This window comes from Erythranthe guttata, chromosome 12, assembly GCF_056151865.1.
Source record: "Erythranthe guttata isolate IM_541 chromosome 12, IM_541, whole genome shotgun sequence".
Taxonomy (NCBI): domain Eukaryota; kingdom Viridiplantae; phylum Streptophyta; class Magnoliopsida; order Lamiales; family Phrymaceae; genus Erythranthe; species Erythranthe guttata.
Window position 1 is genome coordinate 9299543 of NC_142544.1, and position 8455 is coordinate 9307997.

General features: G+C 34.0%; 1 pseudogene across 1 annotated transcript; it reads left to right on the top strand.

The window, feature by feature from the left end:
- The first annotated feature begins 1198 nt into the window (after nt 1-1198).
- Nucleotides 1199-4641, top strand: LOC105976287 (uncharacterized; annotated as a pseudogene). The gene is made up of 6 exons (XR_016035013.1): nt 1199-1271; nt 1489-1935; nt 2012-3211; nt 3294-3424; nt 3497-3572; nt 4250-4641. The product of XR_016035013.1 is annotated as an uncharacterized LOC105976287 (transcript).
- Nucleotides 4642-8455: the final 3814 nt, after the last annotated feature.

Below are 8455 nucleotides of genomic sequence, written 5' to 3' on the forward strand. Positions count from 1 at the left end.
CCCTAACGCCTTCTTGAGTGTGAAAGTCACCGATAAAGAGCCATGCGATTTCAGTGGTATTTGGTAGGTTGTATGTACGACCATCCGTGCTCCGGTTCTTCACCAATCTCAATTTCACTCCTTGCATGCTTGTTTAGTTGTGTCAATAATTCATGGTTTACGCTTTTTCGATGGTTGAATCTGAGAAACTCAAATTCATAAGATTTAATCAGAATAAGCTAAAAGTGTTCTTGTACATTGAAGCAAGTATTCTAAAGGGAGATACGGGTGCTAGGTCCATTGGAACACGGATTATTCTACCCTGAAGTTTTCTACATGGTCTACTGTATATGTTTAACAACTTCGTCGATGCTCTTCAAATATGCAACTGGATTAGGTTGCCATCATTTTTCATAACTATTACATGCAATCCCTAGTAGCCCGGGTGTTGAGAGGTACTAAGTTGGGGCCAGAAGACCATCCTGATATGCTTTCTCGAGTTTTTAAGATGAAATTCGACAGTATGATGAAAGTATGGTTCGCCGGAACGGCCGTTCCGGAACGGGAACGGTGCCCTGCGTTCCAGAATCCGTAACCAGAACGGTGTTTGCACTGGGATTCATCGGAACACTGAGAAATCGGTGGGATGGGCGAGACGGAGCTACGGAACGGTCCCGACACAGCCGGAACGACGCCGCAACGGCGCCGGAACAGCAGAAAATAATTAAAAAAAAACATAATTTGACTAAAAAAAGAAGGAAAATTATGACTAATTTGACTTAAAAAAAATAAGGAAAAAAACATAATTAATCTTTCTCTCATGGCTCGGGACTTTTTTACTATTCTTGTTTTTACTATTTGACTTGTGAATTATTTCTTGGATTCTAATATTTTTTATTAAGATGATTTTGATTTTACTATTGGGTGCAGATTCCCACTACTAAACTTACTATAGCAATGACAACATGTTCTACTATTCTTCTTTTCCTCAATTTGTTTTTTCAAATAAACACTCAATAATACACTACAAATATCCATGCAGAGATTACATCATCACATGCACTCCTCAAGGCTATAGCCTTTCACATCCATGTATCCCACAAGCCACAATTCCACTCAATAATAGAACAACTAATAATAATAATACAGATCGTAGCTTTTATCGTCAATACATAATATATATAGAGAGGCACTGCAGAGCCATTGGAGAGGTAGAGAGTAAAAGAGAAAAATATAAACAAAGTCATGAAGAAAAAAATTGAAGTGTTCAATCATCAACTCTTCTCTCCAAGGTACAATTTGATAAGTTTGTAGTTTTTTTAATTTATAATTTTATACGTCGCTAAAAGATTGTAATACATAATTTATTATTTATAGTCATATAGTTTTCGTAATTTATAATTTAATATAGAATATAGATAGTATGAAGAAAGAATAATTTTATATATTAGTAATAATCAATTAATATTTGGTTTTAAGTGCACTCATTTTTTTTCCACAATCATGTAGAATGGGTCCAAAAACTGATATAGGTTGGGATTTCGGCGACATGGTTGGTGAAAATCGAAAGAAAATCAAATGTAAATTCTGTGAAGTAGTTACTACCGGAGGAATAACCAGATTAAAACAACATATCGCCCATATATCTGGAGAAGTAGAGGCATGTAAAAAGGCCCAGAAAGAAATTTCGGTAATGTTGCAAAAACATCTTCAAGAGAGCAAAACTGCTAGAGAATTAATTAAAAAAAAAAACAGCTATAATGTCCATTAGAGAAGAAAGTAGGCACATACATGACGTTGATACTAAAAGTATCAGTGAGAATGATGATGAACAAGGTTACCGATATGCATATAAAGAATATCTATCACAAATGGAGAAGAAGCAATTACGGAATGCAATGAGAGAAATTCGAAAGCAAGCTTTCGATGAAGAGGAGCGTATGCGATACGATGACGGTATATGAACTTTTATATCCTAGTACATTGTTATACTTGTAAAACATGTCAATTAATTAGTGTTATTTAATTTTAGGGCATACTGGTGCTACTTCTCGAGGTCAAACGCCTGGTACGAAACGAGGAATATTCCGTAGCTCCAGCGTAAAAGAAGGTCCTAAGAAGTCTTCAAGCGGGGTAGATCCTTTCATGTTCCCGTCAAAACAAAAAAGTCTTAAACAATTCTTCGCTCCTCAAAAAATTAAAGCAGTTGGTAAGGCCATTTCAAAGTGGTTTTTATTTAATGCTATTCCATTTAATGCTGCTGATAGTGGGCCTTATTATCAATCTATTATAAATACTATTGCTGAGGCGGGGACTGGAATTATGGGTCCTTCTGGCCGTCAAATCAGCAGTACTTATCTAGATGAAGAATTTTCTGAAATTGAAGGTTATATATCTACTTTGAAAGCAAAATGGCCATATCATGTGTGGTGGGTGGAGTACAAAAAATAAGCATCCTATCATCCATTTTATGATATATTGTGATCGATCAATGATATATCACACTTCTGTGGATTGTATTGATAAAATAAAGAATGCAGATTTTATTTTGTCTCTTATAAATAAAGTCATTGATGAGATAGGAGAGCAAAATATTGTACAAGTCGTTACAGACAGTGAAGCTTCGAACAAAGCTGCTGGAAAAAGGTTGATGCTGGAAAGGCCGCATATATTTTGGTCTCCTTGCGCTGCACATTCCATCGACCTCATGTTGGAAGATATCAGTGAGATGACCAAAATAAAAAGATGCATAGAAAAGGCAAAAAAATTACAAGTTTTATTTACAACAGTGACAAAATAGTGAATCTTATGAAGTCATACACAAAAGAACAAGAGTTGTTAAGGCCAGTAATTACAAGGTTTGCAACAGTATTTATTGCTATTGAAAGTCTTGTTCGACATTCTATGGAGCTGAAGAGAATGTGTACGACTCCTGAGTGGGAAGTTTTTAACAACACTACAAAACGACGGAGTGAAGCCGAAAATGTGTCAAGTATCATATTGAATCACAAATTTTGGAGCAGAGCCCGAAAAGTTTGTTCATTAATGGAACCACTAGTGAAGGTTCTAAAAATGGTGGATCAAGATAAAAAGGCCACATTACCAATTGCATATGAAGCTATGGATAGGGCGAAAATGGCAATCAAAGAGACGGTTAAAGAGTGGCAAACTTATTGGGCTGTGATAGACGAGAGGTGGTACAAAATGTTACATCAAGATTTGCATGCTGCAGGTAATCTAAAGTTTTATTTTAAATACTTTTCGTTTGTTTCAATTCATTTATGTTTATTAATTTTTTAATATACATATTTCAGCGTATTTTTTGAACCCAATGCTTCAATATTCTGGCACTCGCGTTAATACCGATGAGGTTAGACAAGGTTTGAAAGCTGTAATTAAGAGACTCGAGTCAGATATAGATGCACAAGCACAAGCAATGAATGAGGTATTATATCTTGCATTTTCTTATAAGTCATTTAATTCTTTACAAAAACTACATATATATCAATTCTTCTAGGTTAGGGTGTTTGTCGACAAGATAGGAGAATTTGGATCTTCACTAGCATAAAAAGCCGTTAAAACAACGCTTTCGGGTATATATTTTTAATTATTATATTTATATTTCAAAGTGCTGAGCTATGGTGATTGGTTATATTTATATTTATACATATATTTATATTAATATTTATATTTATATTTATATTTATATTTATATTTATATTTATATTTATATTTATATTTATATTTATATTTATATTTATATTTATATTTAGGGTAAATTACACACATCCCCCTGAGGTAAGCTTAAATAACTGTAAGGTCCCTGTGGTATAGATAATTACATTCACCCCCCTGAAAGGTAGTTAAAAACTCTAACGGGATAATGCATTGTATACATTATTCCAATAGGGTTCTAATGGACTATTACTTTTAGCTAGTTGTGGAGATAACATAGAGTTATGGGGAGTTATGGGGTGACATGGCTCCCCCAATATTTTTTAAATCACCCATAACTCTTAGTTGTCTTCACCACTTCCTGAAACCAATAGTCCATTAGAACCCTATCGGAATAATGTATCCAATGCATTATCCCGTTAGAGTTTTTAACTACCTTTCAGGGGGGTGAATGTAATTATCGATACCATAGGGACCTTACAGTTATTTAAGCTTACCTCAGGGGGGTGTGTGTAATTTACCCTTATATTTATATTTATATTTTAATATTTATATTTTTATATTTATATTTATAGTTTTAATTATTAATTATCAGCTGAATGGTGGTTGAACTGTGGCGAGGATGCCCCCCACCTTAGAAGAATTGCGGTCAAAGTTCTGAGCCAAACATGCTCATCATCTGGTTGTGAATGGAATTGGAGTATGTGGTCACTAATACATACAAAGATTCGCAATTGCTTGGCGGTAGTAAAGTTGCATAAGTTAGTGTTTGTTCACTATAATATGCGGCTTAGAGTACGGAACACTTGATGTATAAAAGTGAGGAAGATGATTATTATAGTCCCATTGATCTTAATCATGTGTTCCATGATGATGATATCTAGGACAATTGGACCAGAGAGAATGAAGCAGGCGTGTTTGCAGATGATAACTTACAATGGTTAGATGGAGATGTTCGGGGTGCTGAACCATAAAGTGAAGCTAATGTTCCCAGACGAGCCAACAAAAGAAATGTGTCTGTTCCAGTTCCATTGCAACATCGCGGCTGCGTCGCGGCCGGAACGGAATGGACACATTTCTTTTGTTGGCTCGACTGGAAACATTAGCTTCACTTTCTGGTTCAGCACCCCGAACATCTCCATCTAACCATTGTAAGTCTTCATCTGCAAACACGCCTGCTTCATTCTCTCTGGTCCAATCGTCCAAGATATCATCATCATGGAACACATGATTAAGATCAATGGGACAATAATAATCATCTTCCTCACTTTTATACACCAAGTTCCGTACTCTAAGTCGCATATTATAGTGAACAAACCCTAACTTATGCAACTTTGCTACCCCCAAGCGATTGTGAATCTTTGTATGTATTAATGACCACGTACTCCAATTCCTTTCACAACCAGATAATGAGCATGTTTGGCTAAGAACTTTGACCGCAATTCTTCTAAGGTGGGGGGCATCCTCGCCATAGATCAACCACCATTCAGCTGATAATTAATATTAAAACTATAAATATAAATATATAAATATAAATATAAATATAAATATAAATATAAATATAAATATAAATATAAATATAAATAAAGTATAAATATAAATATATTCAATCACCATAGCTCAGCGCTTTGAAATATAAATATAATAATTAATAATATATACCCGAAAGTGTTGTTTTAACGGCTTTTTGTGCTAGTGCAGATCCAAATTCTCCTATCTTGTCGACAAACACCCTAACCTAGAAGAATTGATATATATGTAGTTTTTGTAAAGAATTAAATGACTTATAACAAAATGCAAGTTATAATACCTCATTCATTGCTTGTACTTGTGCATCTATATCTGGCTCGAGTCTCTTAATTACAGCTTTCAAAAAAGTCTCTTAATTGCATCTTATCCCTTGGAGGTCGATCGAAAATTCTTATAAGATCTTTCTTCTTCTTCTTCGAAAAAAAAAAATTAATCGAAAAAAAAAAGATATATATATATATATATATATATATATATATATATATATATATATATATATATATATATATATATATATATATATATATATATATATATATATGTGCATCCTTATATATATATATATCTAAATTCTTCGATTCGAAAAAAAAAAAATTAGAAAAAGAAGAAGAAGAATAGATTAGAAGGGAGAAATAAGGACTAGTGTTGAATTGTGTTGAAAACTCGATCCATTGCCTAAAAGGCAAAAGTATTGACGTGTGAATTTTGGAGAATCGAGTTTATTAAAGTCCCAAGAGGTGAATTCATTGTTTCAAACGCCTATCTTTCAAATTTTGGCGTAATCACCTCTCTTCAAGAAAAATTAGCCACACATACCCATATTACCTACCTCGGACCAAAGAGCCTAACAATTGAAAGCATCCCAATGATCCCAATAGCTTATTGTTCAATATTAGTTGAGTAGAATAATTTGGTGAGTATTTGGAGTCAAATATATGCATGTAAGTATAAATTCTTTCTATCTTTAACTTGCAAATATTGGATACTTGAAGCAATTGTATGATTTGTGGTTTTTTGTAATAGTGAGTGACTAAGTGCCGTTGAATGTTAAGCTTGCGAATACCTAGGAACTATCATCATAATTGCAAGTTCTGAAAACGCGAAGTTGACCAATCGATCTATGTAATGAGATGTATAGTCGTGGTTTGTGCTCTTAATTTGATTTTACTTGAGGACAAGCAAAAGTTCAAGTTTGGGGGTGTGTTAAGTGTATATTTATACACTTAATTGTACCTTTTGATTGGAACTTTTGGTGTGTTTTAACGATAATTAGTGCTTAAAATGGCTATTATTTGTATTTTAGGTGCAAAATTGAAGAATTGGCGACTTATGGGGTGAAAACTGCAAATTCGGAGAAAAAGTGGGCCAAAAGTGAAAAAATCAGATTTCTGAAGAATTGAAGACCGCGCGGCCGTGCGGATTTCAGGCGTAAATCTCACACGGCCGTCCGGATGGTCGAGGTGGCGCAGTGAAGGAAGTTTAATTACACAAGGAAACCCGCCCTATTATATTTTTGCACCATATTTAAAGGCCAAAAGCACACAATTAGGAATTATCTTTTAATCTTTTAATCTTTTATCTTTAGTTTTTATCTTTCATCTTTCTACACGCAATCTAGGAGCAAGAGAACGAAGACGAAGACTTGACGAATCTTCATCCTAGTTTTCCTTTTATTTTTATTTCTCGACTTTTATGAATTTTCATATTTTTATTATGCTTTCCGTTACGAACATGAGTAGCTAAGTTTTTATTCTAGGATTTTGTTGGAACCCTATGTGGTAATTCGAACCTACTTTTCTACTTTTATGCAAGTTTAATTCTTCGATTATTTCTTCTATCTTGATCTTATTTAGCGCATGAACGTAGCTAATTTATGTTGCTATTGGTTATTGTTAGAATTGATTGACAGATCGTTTTAATAATTAGAACAGGGATAGAAGAGCCTTCGAGTAGTTTTTCACCGAATGTGTGTGTTGATTGCATGTATTATCGTAGACATACAGATGATACCTTAGGTAGCCGTTTTCGAGACTTGATATTTAATGTTTTATTTATACTAGGTTTGCATAGACATATAGTGAATCTTTTATGAATAATAGGCTTATAATACAGCGACAACTGGTTATGAGTAATTTCGTGTCTTGGGTGGTGAAGAATTATCGCATAGGGGGAAGATAAAATCCTAGATCCGTTTTATATTGATATCTTTTCTTGTTTAATTGCTTTCTTAATTAGTTTAATTTATTAATTAATTTGACAACCCTGCGTAGGCTGGATAAAAATCGTAATTGTTAAGATTTGGTACTTAGGATTAAATAATTTGCGTATTCCCTGTGAGATCGACATCCGACTCTCACGAGTCTACTTTACTACTTGTTTGCGATACGTACACTTGCGTGTTGGTATTTAGCACCCAACAACCGTCATGTGATAATTTACTAATCAACTCATGCCCCTGGCATATATGCAAGATCATGTTATGTGTTTCATTTAATATTTAAAGTTTCCATCATATCCTCGTAATGTTCCTTAATGAAAAATAATCTTTTTGCATCAATCCATTTAGTACTTTTCACATACATGTTCACTACCGTTACTCTTTTTTTCCCGAAATTGGTCACATGCATGTCAGATATTTCTTGTATATCTTTATACAATGACTAATAGTTCTCGCCCTTGCCCAATCTAAACTCATCTCTCGAGTGAAACAAACCCATTACTACAAACCCATTACAACAAATTTTAGAAAAATCCTGTTGCTATTCTTGAAAATTAAGGAAACAAAAATTAATAAAAATATTTGGGAAATGGGCTTCACGCCCAAGTTGGGCAACTGAAAGTACTCTCCACGTCCAAATTGGGCGCTGAAAAATGAGTTTCACGTCCAAGTTGGGCGTGCGTCCCAATTTTCAGCATCGAGCTTTGGCGTGGAAAGTACTTTCCAACCGGCCGTTTTGGGCGTGAAAAACACATTTCATGCTACTCGTTTGAAAATGTTTAGTTTTTACCTTCTCGTGACCCGGATCGGGATCCCTATTTGATACACTTCTTTTTTATAGGTCACTTCAACAATATTGAATTTTTGATGATTGTAGAAAATGTTGAGAGTATATTTCTAGAGGGAGAAAATATAAGGTAGAGAATGTATTATTAAAATAATAGTATTGTATAATGGGTTAATGTCAAATAGGCACATGACAAGGCCATTTAATTAAAAAAGTGACATCAAACTTTTTTGTCTTTCAAATATTTCCAGTTCATTCAAACTTAT